The sequence below is a fragment of the Sphaerodactylus townsendi genome, linkage group LG09 (assembly GCF_021028975.2).
Source record: "Sphaerodactylus townsendi isolate TG3544 linkage group LG09, MPM_Stown_v2.3, whole genome shotgun sequence".
In the NCBI taxonomy this organism is placed as follows: domain Eukaryota; kingdom Metazoa; phylum Chordata; class Lepidosauria; order Squamata; family Sphaerodactylidae; genus Sphaerodactylus; species Sphaerodactylus townsendi.
Window position 1 is genome coordinate 43,056,019 of NC_059433.1, and position 22,027 is coordinate 43,078,045.

The window sequence follows — 22,027 nt, forward strand, 5'->3', positions numbered from 1 at the left end:
ATTTTATTTACTACATTTCAATCAGACAAGTCTAGAGTATTCCGTAATGATGCAATAGAATTAGGATTACAGAAATTACGGAACAATGGAAACTGAAAACTATCTAAGGCAAGATATGCCACAAACAATGCAAAGAGTGCATTACAAAGGTCGAAGAAAATGCAGTAAAAGCAAGGTGATAGATACAATTTACATTGCAATATACTACAGTCCTGTTCCTTCATACAAACACCTTCATGGACTATTCCATTTGACTGCAGTTCTAACAATTTATAAAAATGTTGCTGTGAACATTTCTGTTTACAAATTATATGGAATTACAGAAGTTTGGCAACCCTTTTGACCTCTGCAGACAGGTTATTCCATAAGGTAGAAGTCACATATACGGGCAGTGGCAGCAAGTTACACTCAGAAGGCTTTGCTCAGATTAGCGAAGCTGACAGGAGAGCCTGTCCTACAGATAACTTGGTGCAAGGCCATTAATGACTTTGTAGGTAATAACCAATACCTTGAACTGAACCTGGTAATTGATGAGTAACGAGTGGTGTGATCACAGAATGGGTGTGATACACATGTTCCATCTAACTCTGTAACCAAGCTGTTGCATTCTGTACAAGAGATTCCAAGCTGACTTTAAGAGCAGACCCCTGCATTGTGGATTACAAAAGGCGTATCTCAAGGTAACCATAGCATGTATCCATGTGGCCAGATCAGCTGAGTCAAGGTAGGGGACCATTTTCTGTGTTAAATGAGGTAAAAAGAATACACTTTTGCAGCTGGTTAGGAAAACTGAGGTCTTCAAGGACATTGTACTTCCTATGTTTGATGGAACCAATACTAGCTCCATGTCAGTTAAGAGCCTAGAAGTCATACTGCACCCACTATTATTAGGGTAACACATATGGAGCAGAAAGCTGAGGCAGCCGCAAAAAGTGCTTTCTTCCATCTTCACTTAGCCCAGAAGATGGCTCCACCATGTCAGCTTCCCTCATACAAACAAAGTCTTCTGACTGTGCCTCCTTGCAAATAGGTAAGATTGGCATGTGCCCATACATATGCATTCTGTGCTGTGCAACTCTCTGAGGAGGTCAGGAAGGTACTTATACTTCTGTCATTCCACTGAATATGAAAAACAAAAGTGTTCAAGAGGGCATTTTTCTTGCAAAGGGATCAGAATTACAATTCCTAAGAATGCAAAGTCTCAGACTGTGAAATCAACAAGTTCCAGAATACCTTAAACAACTGAGTTGGGCACCAACTACCTGATGAAATGGTACCAGGTAAGCAGGATTTCTTTGCTGATTTCATTGATACCAAATCTTCTGAAGATGCCAGCCAAGATGCCAGAGGATTGGTACCAAATCCTCTGAAGATGCCAGCCAATGATGCGGGCGAAACATCAGGAGAAAATACTACTGGAACATGGCCATACAGCCTGGAAAACCCACAGCATCCATGTAGAATTTTGTTTCTAGACAGAATACTGGGCAAAACATTTAGGCCCTTTCCGCACGGGCCATAAACAGCGGCTTGGGGACGGCAAAAACGCCGTCCCCAGGCCGCCGTTCACACAGGGGGCACAGCCGCGTCACAGCCACGCCGCCCTCGCGCCGGCCGCCCGTCCTGACACTGGCGTTTTCCCAGTGCGCTTCGAAGCGCACTTGTTGAGGAAACGCTGGCTGGAAGCTGCTGCCGTGTGAACAGCAGCGGCTTCCCGGCACTTCCCCCCTCCCTCCCTGTACTTACCTTGTCCCCGGGCCTCCGGCGTGTCACCGAGGTCTGGGGACACGCCCCCCTGCCCTGCGCCGGTGGAGCAGGTGCGCAGGGCCAGGGGGCGTGTTCCCAGGCCTCGGCGACACGCCGGGGGCCCAGGGACACACCGGGGCGGCCGGGCGCTGGCGCTCTGCGGCGCCGGCTGCCCGGCTCTTTCTAGGACCGTCCATGTGGACGGTCCTAGCGTCGTCGGGTCGGCGTCAAGTACGCCGACCAGGCCGCTTCCGCATTCGTGCGGAAACGGCCAAAGTGAGAAAAAGAACCATATACATTTTGAAAAGAAAATAGCCATTATGATCAGAACTGTTTTTTTTAAAAAATGAGCATACATATCTCATAAATAATTTCTATTTTAAAGAGGTCACTAACTAATCACTATGAATACATTAAACCTTGAAGCTGCTGTATACTGAATCAGAGCACTGGCCCATCAAAGTCAGTATTGCCTGTTTAGACTGGCTCTCCAGAAGACATCTTTCACATCACCTGTTGCCAGTCCTTTTAATTGGACACACTGGGGATTGAACCAGAGACCTTCTGTGTACCAAGTTGATACATGTACACTTTACCACTGAGCCATAGCCCCTCCCCAGTATGTTCTCTTCAGGCATTTTTAATGTTAAAAATCATCCTATGTGTGTCTGTGCACATGCTATTTGCTATAGCCCTAATCTAAACATCCTTATGGATTTTAATGATAAAAAGAGACAAGCAAGAACTAATCACAAATCTCTTACAAATCTCTTACAATATGTAGCTGAAGAGGCTCATACATCCTTATTAACATACCTTTAGACAAGACCAGAAGGACACAAAAGTGCCTTAGAAGTTGTATTGATGTTATATGTAGATTCTCTTGGGAGAAGGGGGCGGGAAATAGATAAACTATGTAAGGTCATCGAAAGTCTTTTGCAGTAAATACAGTACTCAAAACTGTCCATTACTATAAAAATGCCTAGAAAGTCATGATTGTAGATATAAAATATGTATTGTGCTTCTAGCAGATCTATGAGGAAGCTAGGCGGCACATGTATGGTTGTTGCTATAGTTACAGTAGCCTAGTGAGACATATTTTGTATCATTTTCGTCTAGCACTTTATTTACTAGGAAGAGCAGCAATTTCATCTATTATTCACAAATGTTCTCTACTGCATTCACTTCCTTCTTTTTTATTCTTCCTCCATCCCTTCTCCATAGATAATTTGTAAAATACAAAATTAATGTCTTTGTTCCTGTAGGGCTCAGTATTTTGACTTGAAGCTTTCATAGTTATATTCTTTGGGCTTACTACATAACACGGTCAAGTGAATGTCATTCCTTTCCTACTGTGATTATAAAGCTGTTTCTCAGAAAGAAAAACAAGAGCTTCCCCACAATACAATCATATAAGATTTATTGCACAGTTCTGCATATATTATTTAGCTGTTTGATTTATCCTAATTCAAAGTTCTGGGGTAGTTTATGCCATAAACAAGACATATAAAAGTCAACACTAGCCCCCCCCCCCAAAACCCACCCCAATATCACCTCAGTTCACAGCCATGGTAAATTCCATTTCACTCCTTGATTATTAATCTACTTCCTCATCATCTCCCCAAACAGTATTCTTCTCCCTACATCACATACCATCTCATAGGCCATAAACTGTTATTCCTTCCTTCTACCCAATTTCAGTCTCTTAGCCAAGATCTTCCTTTCTTTTCACAAATTCATTCTTCCAGAGCCACTGTAATACAGGCACTCGCCTTCTGGGAAAATGAAGCTTGAATATTAAAAATGCGAGTGACCGTAATACAGAAAATGTTTGCTGACAGCTCTACAAAAGACAAAACGTGTGTACATTTTCTGGGTCAACACAATCCCTTTGTTTGTTTTTCCAGGTAGTTTGCTTTCTTAGGCAGTCTACATGAAAAAACAAAAACAAAATGAAATCAGTGACGTTCCAGATCCTTGAAAACACACACACATACACACACACAAGCTAAGAATATCATTACTATAGCCAATTTCTTATTACAATAACTGTCGAGAAAAACAGGTACAACCAGTGGCTCTCTCCTTTCTAACCATCATCATAGCAGCCTCCATAGAGGAGGTATTTATAGCATCTGGTAAACCCAGTGTTACCTGGGTGGAAGTTGGGGTCTCACAGGTGTCAGCTTATGCTGATATAGATTGTGATGTGTTGAATGTTCTGTTCTTAGGTATGTGTCAGAAAGGTGTGTGTATACTTATATGCACAGGGGAAGCTTAAACTGCCTCTTATCAACTTTTGAATGTAATTTTAAAATTATCAGAAAGTTATTTACTATAGTGGTGTGTGAACTTCTTTCACCACAGTTTGTCATCACTTCAGAATTGTCAGTTATTTTAGGGATTCAAAAAATAACTTATTTTTTGTGAATTCTTTCATAATTTGTAATGTTGGTGCATTCATAGTAATTCATGTTGCCCATTGTTCACTGCAGTTTGGGTTCCCTTGTTCCTGCACCCAAATGTGCAGCACTAGCCAGTGGAAAGAGCTGCTTGGAAATTCAAGCAAACATACTTGCCCAGGAACAACTGCAGGCTTTAGATACAGATGTAACAGAATGGCCACAAAAAGGTTTTCAGGCAGCAAGCAGCAGAATTAACCCAACTAGAGAAGGTATTTGGAAAACAGAAGGCTGCACCCAGACCAAGAGGTCTGCGAAGTACCGTAGCTTGCAAAAATGTACAAGATTCTAATTAAGAGTAAGGGGCTAACGTTAAAGAAACCCAGTATATTGCAGTAGCTAGCTTTGCATGCCTTGTCTACTGAACAATGAAATGACATGTTCTAACCCAAAAAAGTGAGAGAAATGGTGCTTAATTTGTCATTCCATTACAATAGGAATCACATCATATATTAAGTCAAGTAATTATGAACTTCAGTAACATCACAATTGATTGTGGAGTGTGTTGGCTACAAAATACTAGTTAAATCATTGTTTATGGTGCCTTATAGGTCAGTGACTATATTGAGCCGTGTTTTCAAAATGTACAGAAGAAAAATGGATCTGTTTTACATATAAGGGGGGCATGTCAGATATGAAAGAAAGGAAAGATATGACCTAGATGTGGGAGCAGCAGTGGCATAGTGGTTAAGAGCAAGTTTACTCTAATCTGGAAGACCAGGTTTGATTCCCTGCTCTGCCACCTGAGCTGTGGAGGCTTATCTGGGGAATTCAGATTAGCCTGTACACTGTACACTCCAACACACGCCAGCTGGGTGACTCCAACACCTGCCAGTTGGGCTAGTCACAGTTCTTCTGAGCTCTCTCAGCCCCACCAACCTCACACGGTGTTTGTTGTGAGGGGGGAAGGGAAAGGTGTTTGGAAGCCCCTTTGAGTCTCCTTCCAGGAGAAAAAGGGGGGATACAAATCCAACTCCTCCTCCTCCTCCTCCTCCTCCTCCTCTTCTTCTTCTTCTTCTTCTTCTTCTTCTTCTTCTTCTTCTTCTTCTTCTTCTTTGGTAAACTTCCAGTAGCAGAACATTGATTAAAAACATGATCACTAGGATGCCCTTACCCTGTTTCCCCTAATATAAGACATCCCCGAAAAATAAGACATAGCAGAGGTTTTGCTAAAGTGCGAAATATAAGGCATTCCCTGAAAGTAAGACATAGCAAAGTTTTTGTTTGGAAGCATGCCCGACGAACAGAACACAGAAAAATAAGACATCCCCTGAAAATAAGACATAGCGCATCTTTGGGAGCAAAAATTAATATAAGACACTGTCTTATATTCGGGGAAACACGGTAGCATCTAAACAATGCTATTGTATGGAGGAAACAAAAATTTACAAATTAGAATGAGAGTTCCAGGAGTTAAATTTGGCATTTCTTATGCCGCCATCTGACAGTCCTCATTTGTTGGATGGAATGCACATCTGCCAGGATACAGTTTTGCTATGCTTGACAGCAAGTGATCCATGAATAAATTGAATTGCTATGGGCCAAAACAAACAAAATGAATTTCAACAGAGATAAATGTAAGATACTATACTTTGGCAGAAAAAAAATGAAATGCATGTAGGATGGCTTGACAACACTACATGCAAAAGGGATCTGGGAGTCTAGGTAGTCTTCAAACTGAATATGAGTCAGCAGTGTGATGCGGTGGCCAAGAAAGCCAATGCGATTCTGGGCTGTATCAATAGGAGTATAGTGTTTAGATCGAGGGATGCAATTGTACCTCTCTATTCTGCATTGGTTAGATGGACCTCACCTGGAATATTCTGTGCAGTTCTGGGCACCACAATTCAAGAAGGATATTGACAAGCTGGAATGGGTCCAGAGGTGGGCAACCAAAATGGTAAAAGGTCTGGAATCCATGCCCCATGAGGAGACACTTAGGGACCTGGGTATGTTTAGTATGGTAAAGAGAAGGTTAAGAGGTGACAAGATAGCCGTGTTTAGATATTTGAAGGGATGTCATGTTGGTGAGGGAGCAAGCTTGTTTTCTGCTGCTCCAGAGACCAGGACCAGGAGTAATGGGTTCAAGGTGAAGGAAAAGAGATTCCGCCTAAACATCAGGAAAAACTTCCTGACAGTAAGGACTGTTCGACCGTGGAATGCACTACCTTGGAGTGTGGTGAAGTCTCCTTCTTTGGAGGTTTTTTCACAGAGGCTAGATGGCCATCTGTCAGGAGTGCTTTGATTATGTGTTCCTGCATTGCAGGGGTTGGACTTGATGGCACTTGGGGGCTCTTCCAACTCTATGGCCCTTTCCGCACGGGTGATATACAGCAAAAACACCATCCCTGGGCTGCTGTTCAGATAGGAGCGCCATCCTGGCCACCTGGGAGTGGTGTGAAGCTGCTGCTTTTAACCTCGCTCAAGAGCGAGGTTATTGCAAAGAGGCGTCTTCCCATTGGCATGGTGCAAACTGCACCGCTGGGAAGATGCCTCTTTCCCCATTGCCTCCACTGACCACCATGTTCAACGTTGCTCTGGAGGGCTGCAGAGACCCAACCACGCTGCTCTCCGACCCCTGGAGGCTGGAGGGCAGTGTGGGCGAGTCTCTGCAGCCCTCCAGAGTGACGCTGGACATGATGGTCAATGGAGGGGGCTGACCGAGAGGCAGCTCCATGCGGAGCCGCCTCTCCGGCTGGGGGGGAACTGGGGGCCGCTCACACGCTAGCGTGCGAACAGTCCCCAAGCCTCCACCAGCATAAATTAGGAGGCTCGATTCAGAGCATGTGCGGAAAGGGCCTATAATTCTATGATCCTTTTCAAGGAGCGATGCGATTTTATCTGCAAAATAGCTCATAAATGCCTCACAGCTAATAGCCAATTGATCATTTTTGAACCCTCTGATAAAGAGGTAAGGGATCGAATAATGCGAAACAGGTGTGCTGGGCGAGAGCTAGCAGACGCGAGAGAGGAGAAGAACGCTCTCTTCGCCTCCTTTGTCGCCATCTCATAGGCCTTCATAAGCGTCCTATAAGATGTTCGCGCAGCCTCGTCACGAGACTTCCTCCACACTTGCTCTAGCCGTCTAAGCTCCCGTTTCAAACAGCGTAGCTCTTCAGTGTACCACGGAGCCAGCCAAGAACGGGGTTGAAGAGGGCGTCGGGGGGCAATAGCCTCGATGGCATTTGAGAGATGGACATTCCAGTCCACTACTAGTCCATCGAGGGTGCTGGTGGGTTCAGGATCCCGCAGAGCATTCAGGAATCCATCAGGATTCATAAGTCTCCGCGGGCGAGCATAAATTCGCTCGTCGCCTAGACGGGGGTGTTGCGGCATGCTCATCCGAGCCTTCAGGGCATAGTGGTCAGACCATGGCACTCTATCAGTAGAGGATATGACCACATCAACACCTGACCCAAAGATCAAATCCAGTGTGTGACCGGCATCATGAGTGGGGCCAGAATTTACCAGGGAGAGGCCCAGCGTCGCCATGGATGACACCAGGTCCGCTGCCACCGTACATGAGGCAGCGTCGACATGGACGTTGAAATCCCCCAGAACAATAAGTCTGGGGTACCGCAACACCCAGTCCGCCACCAACTCCAGCAGCCGCGGCAGGCCGTCTCCCGGGGCGCTAGGCGACCGGTACACCAGGAGAACAGCCAACCTCTCCAATGCCAACCACTCTAGGCCGACACACTCCATACCAATGATCTCAGGGACAGGGATAGCCCTAAAAGGGATAGAATCTCGGACTAACATCACCACGCCACCCCCCCCCCTGGTCCTGTGTTCGCGATCGGTGGAGACACACGAAACCTGGTGGCGTGACCTCGCCTAAGGCAACGGTCTCGCCTTCTCGCACCCAGGTTTCAGTGACACAGGCCAGGTCCATCTGCTGAACTCCAAGAAAATCCCGGAGAACAGCGGTCTTATTGTTTATGGACCTGGCATTTATCAACACCAAAGACGAAGCAGGGTGTCTCTGAAACCAAACACCTTCGTCCCTTGGGATAGGTCGGAAGTCAGAAGGTGAACGAGCATAGCCGTATCTCGTCCACCTTCTCTCATATGGCCGCCCCCTACCATCATACCTGCCCCGTCCCATCAACACCGGGATCCCCAACCCCAAGGAAGGTGCCCCCATCCCTGCTGTCTCCTCCTAACTCAACCCTGGCAAAACTCTCCACCATAGGTGGACTCAGCTCGCCACTAATTTACTAATCGTAATCTATCTAACTAAGACTAAGACTATACAATAAGCAAGATAATACAAAATATACAAACCACCCACTAACTAATCTCAGCTAATCAGTTAATCAATTAATCAATCAATACAATCAATACAGCAGTGTGCCTCAGGGAGCGCTGTTGTCCCTGCTGTTATTTAACATCTATATGCGGCCCCTTGCTCAGCTGGTACGGAGTTTTGGGCTGGAGTGCCATCAGTATGCTGATGATACCCAGCTCATTCTGTCGATGGAGGGGGGAGCAGACGCCGCCCCTGCAGCTCTACAGCATTGTTTGGAAGCGGTTACTGGTTGGTTGACGCAGAGCAGGTTAAAACTGAATCCAGCAAAGACGGAGATCCTTTGGCTAGGCCGCCGGGGGGGGGGGGCTTTCAGCTGCCGGTGTGGGAGGAGGTCTCATTGGCACCGGCCCCCTCGGTTCACAGCCTGGGGGTCCACCTGGATTCGTCTTTCTATGGAGACCCAGGTGGCCCATGTAACCCGGGTTGCGTTTTTCCATCTTCACCAGGCCCGGCGGCTGGCCCCCTTCCTCTCCCAGGCAGATCTGGCCACAGTGATCCATGCAACGGTCACCTCCAGATTAGACTATTGCAACTCGCTCTACGAGGGCCTACCCTTGAGGCTGATTCGGAAATTGAAACTGGTCCAGCATGCGGCAGCTCGTTTGCTCACGGGAGGTGCCTCCAGAGATCACATCACGCCCGTGTTGCACCGTTTGCACTGGCTTCCAGTCGAATTCCGAATCGTCTTCAAGGTATTGGTGTTAACCTTTAAGGCCTTACGCGGTCTGGGACCTTCGTACCTCAGGGACCGTCTGGCCCCATATGTCCCACGTCGGTCTCTGTGCTCGGCAGAGGCCAATCTACTGGAGATCCCCGCCCCCTCTATGATGCGGCTGGCCTCCACTAGGGCCAGGGCTTTTACGGCCCTGGCCCCTGCCTGGTGGAATGTTCTTCCTCCAGCTGTCCAGGCCCTGCGGGACCTAAATGAATTCCGCAGGGCCTGTAAGACCGAGTTATTCCGCCGGGCTTTTGGGGAGGCCGGCTGCTGATAGGTGCCCATTGACAACTGAGATCCGCTGTTCCCCTCTCAGAGTTAGAGGAGTTAATGGTTGAACGCCATCTGTTTTAAATATTTATGGATTTGGAGCGCTGCATTTTAACTGGTATTAATTTTTAGCATTTTATCCTGTTTATCCACTTGCCTGTAATTATGTTGTAAACCACCCTGAGCCCTTTGGGGGAGGGCGGTATAAAAGTGGAATAAATAAATAAATAAATAAATAAATAAAGTTAGGTGTAACTGTCTATCACCTGCTGTGCATATACTGTGACTATGATAATAAGTAATAAATAATAATAATAATAAACCTTAGCAGATACTAGAAAAGTACAGGAAATTATTCCTACTGTTCCTCTCTGCCCACCTTCAGCCATTAGAGAACAGGGGTATGCTGTGTGCACATGTGCAGATAATGCTCCTCCACTTGGTGAAGGTTTAAATTCTCTGATCTGTTTTTTTAAGGTTTCAGATTTTTCTGCAAGCCTGGGGGTTCCCCACATTTATAGAAAGTTTTCTTTGATCAAAGTGGCAGATTTAGATATCTGTAGCTGAGGCCACTTTTCATAATTTCTCATTTTTCAATTATTTTTCTTATAGATTAAAATTGATACAGAACGTTGGTGTTTGTGACCACCATTCTGAACCCAGTCTTACTGCTATATAACTAGAGCATCGGCTATTATCAGGCATAAGGTTTATCATCTAAGGTTTATATTCCTCCCATGGATTCTGCTGGAGAGACAATCTAGCCACATGCTCTAGTGACCTCCAGATCAGATTAGTAGATTACGCTACACCTGGACTGCCCTTGAAAAGTGTTTAGAAATACAGCTAGTGAAGCTGCTGATAAAATCATATCACTCTGGCTGTGAAAGAACTACACTGGTTTCCAGTCAATTTCTGAACATTTACATTTCTAAATGGTATGGGACCAAGATACTTCAAGGATATGAACCTATCTGCAGAATGAGATCTTCTGTGGATGTCACAGTCCTTGTTCTCCTGCAGTTAGAAGTTCAGCAGTTGCATAGATTGAACAGAATGACTTCTAAGGTGGCAACAGTAACTGTGAAATCCCTGTCTCTTCCTGAAGACACTGAACAGTTTCAAATGTTAGTATGCTGTGAATTTATTAAATATTTTCATTCTGCTGAGCCACTGAAATGTGTTACTTGCTTTTATTTTTGTTTTAAAGTATTTATTTCAACTGCTTTTAGGTTTTTATTGTTAGTTGCTTTAGGGGCTGTCAGAACAAAAAGCAGACTAGATGGTTTCAGTCAAATAACTGAAATTAGTTGTGACTCAGGGAAGAGGCCTGAACTGGGCTGGGCAAATAGCACTGGGAAATTAACTTTCTTCCTCTTATCTCCCACAGTCTGCTTGCAATGGCTTAGGCAAGGGCTCCAGCATCCCAAAACAAGAGAAGTTACTTCATGCAATAATCTTGGGGCAGTTGTTTCTCCTTGGGGACCTAGAAGGCCACCTGACAATACAGAGGCAGGAAGCACTCTCAGACTACTAGGGTTGTAGAAATGTTGTTTACTTCGCAGCTTTACTTTTCTATGATGGAGCCTCCACTGTCAGGGTAAGATTCCATTTCTCTCTTGATACACAGTATTCTTTTTGGGAGGCACATGAGCTCCTGCCACCTAGCTCAGCACCAGGCTCCCCCTCACCACTTTCTTCAAAGCCTGCCCAAGAGCTAGTTCCTTGCTGCTCTTGCCTGGCCAACTCCTGGGTGGAACTTGTTCTCTACCAGTAGGCTACCAAGAAACCCTGTCATCTAGTTTCAGAACCTGGGACAGCTCCTTAATTTTTTCCAGTATGACAGTCTCTCACCAAATAGGTCTCCAGAGTGGGTTTCAGCACCCTACCTTTCTACTAGTGACTCCTGCACTGTCCCCTCCCTTCTTCTTCCTGCAATAGATGCCTTGTGAGGTAGGTGGGGCTGAGAGAGTTTGGACAGAACTGTGACTAGCCCAAAGTCACCCAGAAGGTTTCATGTGTAGGAATAGGGAAACAAACCTGATTCACCAGATATGGTATGACCCCCGCAGGTCTTTGCATTTCCCCTATGATGCAAGTGGGCATGATCCAATAGCATGCACAACACAACTGGGTCACAGTTTTGCTTAGTAGAGACTACCAGAGGGAGAGGAATACAATTGGGCAGATAAAGATAGATTGACTATGGGTAGGAAGGAAATATGGTTGCCCATTTCAGATTAGGGAATACCTTGAAATTTGTGGGTGGGGGTTGAACCTGGGTACAGTAGAATTTGAGGAGGGGAGAAACCTCAGAGGGGTATAGTGCCATAACCTCTCCTTCCAAAGCAGCCATTTTCTCCAGGGGAACTAAGGCTGCCAAACTTCCAGTGGGAGCTAGAAACTACCCAGAACTATAGGCTGCTCTTCAGATGACAGAAATTTGTTTCCTTTTCCAAACCCTGCCATCCCACAGGAAATCATGTGAAGAAATTTATAGTTTATTGAATGTATTATACTGTCTGTCTCGTTTTCTCTACTTGATCATTTGATCCTGTAATTTATGAAATCCAGGTTATTGTGTGTATGATAGTTTTTGTTCCTCTATTCTTTAATTGCATAACCTAGTTTTGTTGGATTGCTCATTGTATTATACTGGTCTGTTTACATTGCTCTTACAACGCTGTAATTCACTTTGCATTTCAATGAGAAAGGCAGACAATTGATAGGCAGACAAACAAACAAACAAGATGCCCCTGAGTTCTAGTCTCAGACTAGTTAGCTTTTCTCACAAAGAAAGTGCTCCAACAATTTTAATTGCCTTTTTCTGTAACCTTTCAAGATCTATAATATCCAATTAGAAATGGAGGTTTATATAAATTGTTCTATGGATCTGTACATCCTTCGAATAGTGGCTGTTTTTGTTGTAATCCCTTTTCTAATAACACCTGCCATAGAATTGACCCTTTCACTGCTACTGCACACTATGATGTTTGCATTGAGCTACCCAGGCTATCTCCAGAATCTTTCCTGGTGAGTCCCTGTCAACTTCAGACTATTGGTGTAAATATAAAATTAGAAATGTTTGGCTCCATGTGCATCCATATACTTACACTGAATTTCATTTGACCACACTTGCCCAACCCATACTGGATTTTTGCACAACCTGCTCTGCCTTTTAAAATTGTGAATAATTTGATGTCACTTGTAAATTTGTCCACTTTGTTATGCATTCCTATTTGAAGGAGTTAAATAGTACCGGTGCTAATGCAGATTCTTGGAGGACATTGTGCTACATTTACAGGATAGCTGTCAGTTTATCCTTACTTCTAAATCCAAGGTTTTTACTTTACAAGCAGACTTGTTATCTCATCTAGTGAATTCTAAATTTATTTAGTACTCTTTAGTTAGGGACTTTGGGGGAAAAGTCCAAGTATGTAATGACTACTGGATCATCTTATTCATATGCATATTAATCAAAGAACTCAATTTTTTAGATTAGGCAGGATTTCATTTTGCTGAAGCCACGCAGATTCCTTCTCAGTAGGATTTGTTTTTATATGCTTAATAATTCTATCTTTCATAACAGTGCCTAATAATTTTCCAAGAATAGATGTTAGCGTAACTAACCAATCATTTCCTGGATCTACCATGGATCCCTTTTTAAAAATTCACACCATATTTTCTCTGTTTCCATCTATGCATAAGAAAGTCAGTTTTTCAACAAACTACGTATTGTTAGAGATCAAGAATTTGCCATCTCCATACCTAGTGACCAGTTCAGTTATCATACAGCACAAGAATCTCATTTCTTATCACTTCTATTTCACTCAGTATTTTCAGAAAACTTTCTCTTAAATAGTAGTGTATCCCACATCTTGAATTTTTGTATTCACCCACCTGATTAGGAGGCATCATTAGCAACATCCGCAACTGTTCAGTGAAGAAGATTTCTGGAAGACTCTAACTAGGCTGACTTATATTGAGACATACCATCAGTCGAGGTGAGCACTCTGCTGAGCCATGGTTCCCCAGAGTCTCACATTGTGGTCTTTCCAGTCAACTACTTCCTGATCCTTTAAATGAAGATGTCAAAGATGGAACCTGAACTTTCTGCTTGCAAAGTAGATGCTGTCTCACTGAGTTACAACCTTTCTCTCAGCACGGCATTCTTCCTCACACCACTTTATCTTACTTTCTTTATAGTTCATCTTTTTCCCTGAGACTCAAGGCAGATTACAGGATCAACAAACAACAAAACATTGTAGACTCAAGACAGATTACAGAACAAACAAACAACAGTATAGACAGACAGCATAAAACAGTGAACAATGCAATACAATTACAGAATTAGGGAAGAATACTGACTGAGGGTGGAGCAGGGGGTGGGTGGGTGAGCCAACAGTATAAAGCTAGTGGCTCCAGAGCAGCTGACTTCAGTCCAAGTGAGGCTGGGACCAGGCTCTAAGCCTACAGCTTAAATCTGGATCCAAGCCAGGCTTGAATGGGCCTCTGCTGCTCCTCCCTTCATGTGGAGGACAGGTGTTGGGCCAGCCCCATGCTCAACCTTCATGTGGAGGATGTATGGAGAGAATGGGGCTTGCCCCATTTGCAAACTCCACATGAAGATTTTGAATGGGGGTGAGCCCTGCCTGCCAGCCCTGCCCAGAGGGGCAGGACACCTGGGCTTATTCTGGGTGCTGTTTTAGGTAGATTTGCTCCTGTGCCTGAAAGAAGTGCTGGCTGCTTCTCTGTCTCTCTCCTTGGACCTCTTCACTTTTGGAATGATGAATATCACCCTGTCAATATAATTTTCTATTCCTGCTATCACTTATCTCTGTATTTTCCTAGGATCCGTAAAATTCTGTGTTTGTTTTTGGAAGCTTGTGATTATTTTAAAATATTAATAAAATAGTAACCTCTTCCCTCAGTTCTGGTTTTGAGTGGATTTCTTTGGAGCACAGACCTCTATATGCAGTGCTGGATATTACCTACCAGCCTCTTGCATAGCAGGTCTATTTCCAGCTAATTCTCCCAACCAAAAAAAGGGAACAGACCAAACCAATTCATAACAAGATGACAAAATGGTTTAATTGTTACCCTCAAACCTCAAGTGGAAAAAGCCATTTCTTCTCACAGGTGATACATATACAGCATTCATTGTTGTGGATTACAATTGTATTCAATTATACTGGTGTTCTCCTGGGCTGTTCTATTCTACTACAGTTCTAATCCTTATAAAATTCTCTGTTGAACACTACTGTTTTGAACATTCTGCAGACCAATCCACATGACACGAGCCATCACTTGAGAATGCACAACTGTTGATCCCCTGTAACATGATGCCACCTAATTTACCAGTGTGGTGTAGTGGCTAAGAGTGGTGAACTCCAAACTGATGAATCAGGTTTGTTTCCCCATTTCTACACATGAAGCCTGTAGGCCAATCAGTTTGCTATGAAGGGAGATTGCAGAGAAGCTGAATGAATTCTTTGCATCTGTCTTCACCCAAGAGGAGGTGAGGAACATTCCTGCACCTGAACCAAGCTTCTTAGGAGGCGAATCCGAGGAACTAGCGAAGATAGTGGTAGACAAGGAAGAAGTTCTGGCAGCCATTGATAAACTAAATGTTACCAAATCCCCTGGCCCAGATTGCATTCACCCAAGAGTTCTTAAAGAGCTCAAGCATAAAATTGCTGATCTTCTCACTTTAATATGCAACTTATCCCTGGAATCAGGCTCCATCTCTGAAGACTGGAAGATGGCCAATGTCACACCAATCTTTAAGAAAGGATCTAGGGGGGACCCGGGAAATTACAGGCCAGTCAGTTTGACATCTGTTCCTGGTAAATTAGTAGAATCTATCATTAAAGATAAAATTATAAAACATGTAGAAAAGCAAGACCTGCTGAGAAAGAGTCAGCATGGCTTTTGCAGAGGCAAATCCTGTCTTACAAACTTACTAGAGTTCTTTGAGGGTGTAAACAGGCATGTGGACAGGGGTGAACCGGTGGACATTGTCTACTTGGATTTCCAAAAGGCTTTTGACAAAGTTCCTCACCAGAGACTGTTGAGAAAACTCAGCAATGAAGGAATAAGAGGGGAAGTCCTCCTATGGATTAAAAACTGGTTGAGAAACAGGAAACAAAGAGTGGGTGTAAATGGGAAGTTCTCACAATGGAGAGATGTAGGGAGTGGTGTCCCCCAAGGATCCGTTTTGGGACCAGTGCTCTTTAACCTATTCATAAATGACCTGGAAGTAGGGGTGGGTAGCGTGGTGGCCAAGTTTGCAGATGATACCAAATTATGTAGGGTGGTGAGAACCACAAAGGATTGGGAAGAGCTCCAAGCGGACCTTGATAAATTAGGTGAGTGGGCTAAAAAATGGCAAATGCAGTTCAATGTAGCAAAATGTAAAGTGATGCACACAGGGGCAAAAAATCCAAACTTCACATACACGCTACAGGGGTCAGTGCTATCAGTCACAGACCAGGAAAGGGATTTAGGCGTCTTAGTTGATAGTTCCATGGGAATGTCAACTCAATGCATGGCAGCTGTGAAAAAGGCAAACTCTATGCTGGGGATCATTAGGAAAGGAATTGATAATAAAACTGCAAAGATTGTCATGCCCTTATATAAAGCAGTGGTGCGACCGCACTTGGAGTACTGTGTCCAGTTCTGGTCGCCGCATCTCAAAAAGGATATTGAGGAGATAGAAAAAGTGCAGAGAAGGGCAACAAGGATGATTGAGGGACTGGAGCACCTTCCCTATGAGGAGAGACTGCAGCGTTTGGGACTCTTTAGTTTGGAGAGGAGGCGGCTGAGGGGGGATATGATTGAAGTCTATAAAATTATGCATGGGGTAGAAAATGTTGACAGAGAGAAATTTTTCTCTCTTTCTCACAATACTAGAACCAGGGGGCATTCATTGAAAATGCTGGGGGGAAGAATTAGGACTAATAAAAGGAAACACTTCTTCACACAACGTGTGATTGGTGTTTGGAATATGCTGCCACAGGAGGTGGTGATGGCCACTAACCTGGATAGCTTTAAAAGGGGCTTGGACAGATTTATGGAGGAGAAGTCGATTTATGGCTACCAATCTTGATCCTCTTTGATCTGAGATTGCAAATGCCTTAACAGACCAGATGATCGGGAGCAACAGCCGCAGAAGGCCATTGCGTTCACATCCTACATGTGAGCTCCCAAAGGCACCTGGTGGGCCACTGCGAGTAGCAGAGAGCTGGACTAGATGGACTTTGGTCTGATCCAGCTGGCTTGTTCTTATGTTCTTATGTTCTTAAGTCTCTCAGCCCCACCTACTTCATAAGGTGTCTGTTATGGAGAGAAGGAGGGAAGGAGTTTGTAAGCCACTTTTGGATTCCTTACAGAAGAAAAAAGTGAGACATGAATCCAAACTCTTCCTCCTTTTCTTCCTCTTCTTTTTCTTCCCCCTTCTCTTGTGTCTTTTAAAAATATATACACATGATGGCACAAATCTTCTGCCTTGTGTAGGCTTTTTCATTCTTTATACATATTAACTGTTTCTATTTGGATCTTAACATTTCAGTCAACTTAAAAAAAAAACCTTACATTTAGCTTTTGCTCTTTTTTGACACAAGCCCAATATGCATCTTACAAACATAACCTTTATCTTCTTTTTTCCTTTGACAGTTTCCTATCTCCCCCCTAGGTCTTTTGCCTTAGGCTGTTTATCTCCTCATTGTTCCTCATTGTTCTCCTAAGACACTGAGGCAGAACACTTAGAGGCTCTAGACCTTTTAGTATTCCTTTCCTACTTTCAGTACATTAGCAAGAACAATTTTACAATGGATCCAGCTTCCAAAAAGAAGGAACAATACTACTTGTGCTTCTATGCCTCTGCTACTGAGTAGGTGAGACAGAAATGCTGTAAGGGAAAAAAAACTGGTAGCTTTTCTTTGATGGTGTCTGTCAACCCAGTAGGGTTACTTCTATTCTGGAAGTTTTTTAAAAAAATAAAAAAATATTTTAACAGTTGACAACATTTTGATGTCAGCCTGCTGACAATTTAATGTCAGTGTCTCACACCATCATGTTTTACTTGTTGCCTGGCTGCTGGGGGACTCTGAGGCAGTAAGTTTACCACAGAATGTTGCACTAGAGAACTCTTGTCATAATTATTTGGTTCTCCTAGCCTAAGATGTTAGAATCTGAAACTTCATGTGCCAGGCAACAGTTTACATGATACTACAAAACTGGGATTGAATTTGCAGCCACCATGAATCTGCTGTCTCAGACGGTATGCTTCTTAGTAGTGCAGCCTCAGCAAACAGTTATTTACCAAGAAATACTCCAGTTTTCTAGTATTTGTAAATGTTTAGCCTTTGAGGAAATTTTTAGGAATTCTTTCAATTTTTTGTTAGTTTGAAAACTGAAAAATAAAAACATTTAAAAAAGGAATTTGAAAGGGCTGGCAACAGAAATCCAAGAAGTGCCATTTCTGGTCATTTTTAGAAAACAATCAGGGGATCCACAAGAACTTGCAGAGGACATCTCATTTCCCCATCCCCAGTTATTTCCTCATTACCTTTCCAAAAGATCCTATAGCTTCTCACCTCTGTTTTAATTTATAAACTGAACTAATACATTTATAATTTATAAACTGAACTAATAAAAACCTCAGTCTTAATTTATAAACTGAGCTATTCCACCCAAGACATTCACCTTGTTAAGTACTTTATTTTCTGTTCAACAAAAAGTTGTTTATCTCCATCTGTGTTCTATTTGTCCAGCCAAATAATTGCAACAACATTCTAGCAGGGTCCAAGTAAGACATCTGTGGGGGCATGCAACTACCTATCAACTCACTATCAACACTTTAATTTACCTGATGGTGGGCAGATGGGGCTTAAAAGAGGCAAGGAGAGGCTGGTATGTGGGACTGGATGTTTTTCAAAGGGCCCAAATATCTATAAATGCACCTGAAGTGCATCAGAGTAGTGCATCAATAAACAATAATAAATTCTTAAGCCTGGTGTGCTGCTGATTCAGAAGTACGTTCTTTCTTATTTCACCCATAATCAACATAGCAACCTTTCTCCACAATGAAGTTATTTATTAAAACATTTATGTTTCGCCTTTCCTCTTCGTTCAAGGAAGCTTACAATAACAGTTGAAACATCCCCAGCTTACTATCATTCTTTTCTCCTTTATTTTATCCTCACAGGTCAGTAGGACTTGGCTCTATGAGTCTTCACTCAAAAGCCAAAATAACCCTGCAAAGGCCTTCTCCTACCTTTAATTCAGTGGTGGGATTCAAATAATTTAACAACCGATTCCTGTGGTGGGATTCAAATAATTTAACAACTGGTTGATTACAAGCACCATTTTAACAACCAGTTCTGCCCAAGTGGTGTGAACCTGCTGAATTTCACCACTGCTTTTATTGATAGAAACCAAGGCTGGAAGGCTAGCAATAATGTTGTGGTTGCCCAGCAACAGCCATCAAAGCTGCTTAAAGCTGCTCCTATTATTTGGAGGAAAGGGGGTTAATATGCAAGCATTTTAGTTTATTTTCAGTTTTGTCTACAAGCCTGGGGCTTTTCTCATGTTTGTACAAAGCTCTGTCTCTGTTCATGGTTCTGGCCTCTGGCCTCAGATTTGGACAGATGAGAATTAGATATATAATTATAGGGCTGAATTATGTTAAAGGCCTTTGGAAACTTACTTGAGGTTCACACAGAAGCCAATCAATGGTCATGGAAAGATAACAAAACAGGAAATAAAGATCAAGATCTTTCCCAAGTATTACTTCCTAATACTACCGTAGTAAACAGAGTTACCTCTGGATATGGACATGGAGTGGCCATTTTTCTGGGTTTAGCATCTTAGCAGAAGCCTCTAGAAAAGCTTCTGAGAGTTGGCTGGATGCCCATTCTGAGGTTTGGCTGGATGCTAATTCTCTGTAAAACATAATAATCAGATTCAGAGAGACCTTTTTTAGGCATATACAACATAGGGACAAAAAGGAAAAAGGAAAGAATAAATCCAATAGAGAACAGTGAAAATAGTTTGAACAGAAGCCAGTGCAAGCTAGTTCAAAGTGTACAGCAAAAATTTGGCTACAAATTCCGTTATTTCAGCCTCAGGATTGTTGAGCAGAAAAATCCTCTTTGCATTGGTAGAAAGATCTGAGAACCTAGCAGAGGTTAAGACAGAGAAATTGGGTCTAAAGCTGTTATACTTCAGGCAGAAGAGCAAGGTGTGTTCAAGGGAGTCAGTATAGGAGAGGCAGAGAGAACAATGTTGATCATGCCGAGGGATGTTTAAGAACTGACCTTGAAGTAAAGATGATGGAAAGGAATTGCATCTTGCTCTTGGAAGTCCCCATCTAAGTTTATGATTTGGGAGTTGGTTCAAATAATGGGCAACACAGAGCTTTTGAGGAGTGATCCCAAACAAGAACTCTGAACCTTGCTCAAAAGGTATTGAACAAGAACTCTGAACAAGAACTCTGTGCCTTGCTCAAAAGGTATTGAAATTCCTGATCAAATAATTTATTTTTTGTTGAAGATAAACCTTGTTGGCAGCGAGCATGAGCAGGGAGTCCCAGGCAAGGCCCAATGAAGAGATCTTAGCCTCGATTACTAACCACCTGTCAGAGGTCTGGAACTCATGAATCACTAGTTGGACCAAGCTGTGCGAGTTAGAATGGAAACAGAGGCGTACCCAAAATATGAAAGTGGCAACCCATGCCCTGGAAAAAAATCATAATACAAATATATGCACATTTATTAGAAAAACTTAGAATATGGATGGAGCATGTGGGCATAACAGCTGAAGAAGAGGCAAGGTTTACAGAAGGAAAATTCTCCCTTTGTAATTGTTTAACCCTGCAGCATTTAATAGAGAAATACAGTTTGAAGAAACCTTCTTCATTATTTGCCATATTTATAGATCTCAAAGTGGCATTTGATACTATATTGCGCTCAAGATTGTGGTTCAAAGTTGAAACATCTACCATGGACAAATGGCTCTATCTACTTATCCATGTTCTCCATTACTTAGATTTAGGGGGAATAGGAAGGGAAAATTAATAGAAACCATTAAAACTAACAGGGGAATATGGCAGGGATGTATTTTAGCTCCAATGGTTTTTATACTTTACATCCATGATACAGTTAGTATCCTCAATGACTTGGATTTTCATCCACCATTATGCTCAATGGCATAATCAGTTTATACACTGATGATGCCACGGCATTATCAAAAATGCTAGCTCAGCTTAGGAGAGCACTAACCAAATTTATTGGCTATTGTAAAAATGAGGAGTTAAAAATAAATTGCCAGAAAACCAAAGTTATGGGTTTTGGCAACCATCAATAGTCTAGAAGCTGGACAACAAATGACCAAAAGATTGGAGCAGGTCAAAAGATTTTGAGAAGCATATTGCAGGTCCTGAAATGTGTGTCAAATCTGATGGTTAGATTGAGACTGGCCAAATAAGAGTAAAGGTGAGGGTTTCCCTTTTATCTTTTTATGTATGGCTTAAAGTGAATTTTACACTTTGTGGCCTCCTCCTACTAATTTTGAATGATAATTATTTATCTAGTTGGCTGAAGGCTGTCAGAGACAAAATTGAATGGCTCGGATTTTTCCAGCAGACTTACTGTCACTAAGGCTGATTCCGCATGGGCCAAAAACAGCAGTGTGAAAACGGTGCGAAAATGGTGTAAAAGGGTTTAAAATGATGTAAAAGGGTTTATACTGTTTTCACACTGCTGTTTTTGGCCCATACAGAATCAGCCTAAGATTTGACACAGCCAAGCAAGCAATAAAACAAAGAATTTTAGATATTGATAGGCAAATGGATTTGGACAGAGTCCCTACTTTCAGGTCACCTATTAGTATCAAATGCATCCCTTGTCCTTCTTTGTATTTTATGAACCTGGGAAAAATATTTACAGAACGACCTTTACTTAAGCAAGTTGTTCAACTTTGCCTTTTGCCTTTTTAAAGGGGAAATTCAGCATCCCAAAAGACTTTGCTCATATTGGGGCAGAGAAATGGAATCTACAGAAGCCTTTTTTAAAAGTGAAGTTTTAAAAGTTTTTATAGTGAAGTTCAAACCAAGATTTTGGGACTCTTTTTGCTTTTTATGATTTAAAGTTTTTTAAAAATTATTTTAAGATTTTAACCAATTTTATGCATTTATTTTTATTAATTTTATAATGAATCAGGTTTGTCAATTTTTACTATATTTTTTAAACCAATTGTCACTTTTATTGTTATTGGCCACTGAACAATATAAAGTATTGATTTATCAATGTATCTTCATGGCCTTTTATGATTTGGTAATATGCTAGAACAAATACACAACAAGCTGGTGAACAATGGTGGAATGTTAAACAATATAAGACAGTTTTGTAATGATTGTACATTTATGATTTCAACATTTCATTCAATTTTATCCATTCATTTTATCAATTTTATAAAGATATTCATGATTATTTGTATGTTTTCTCTTTTTACACAAATTGT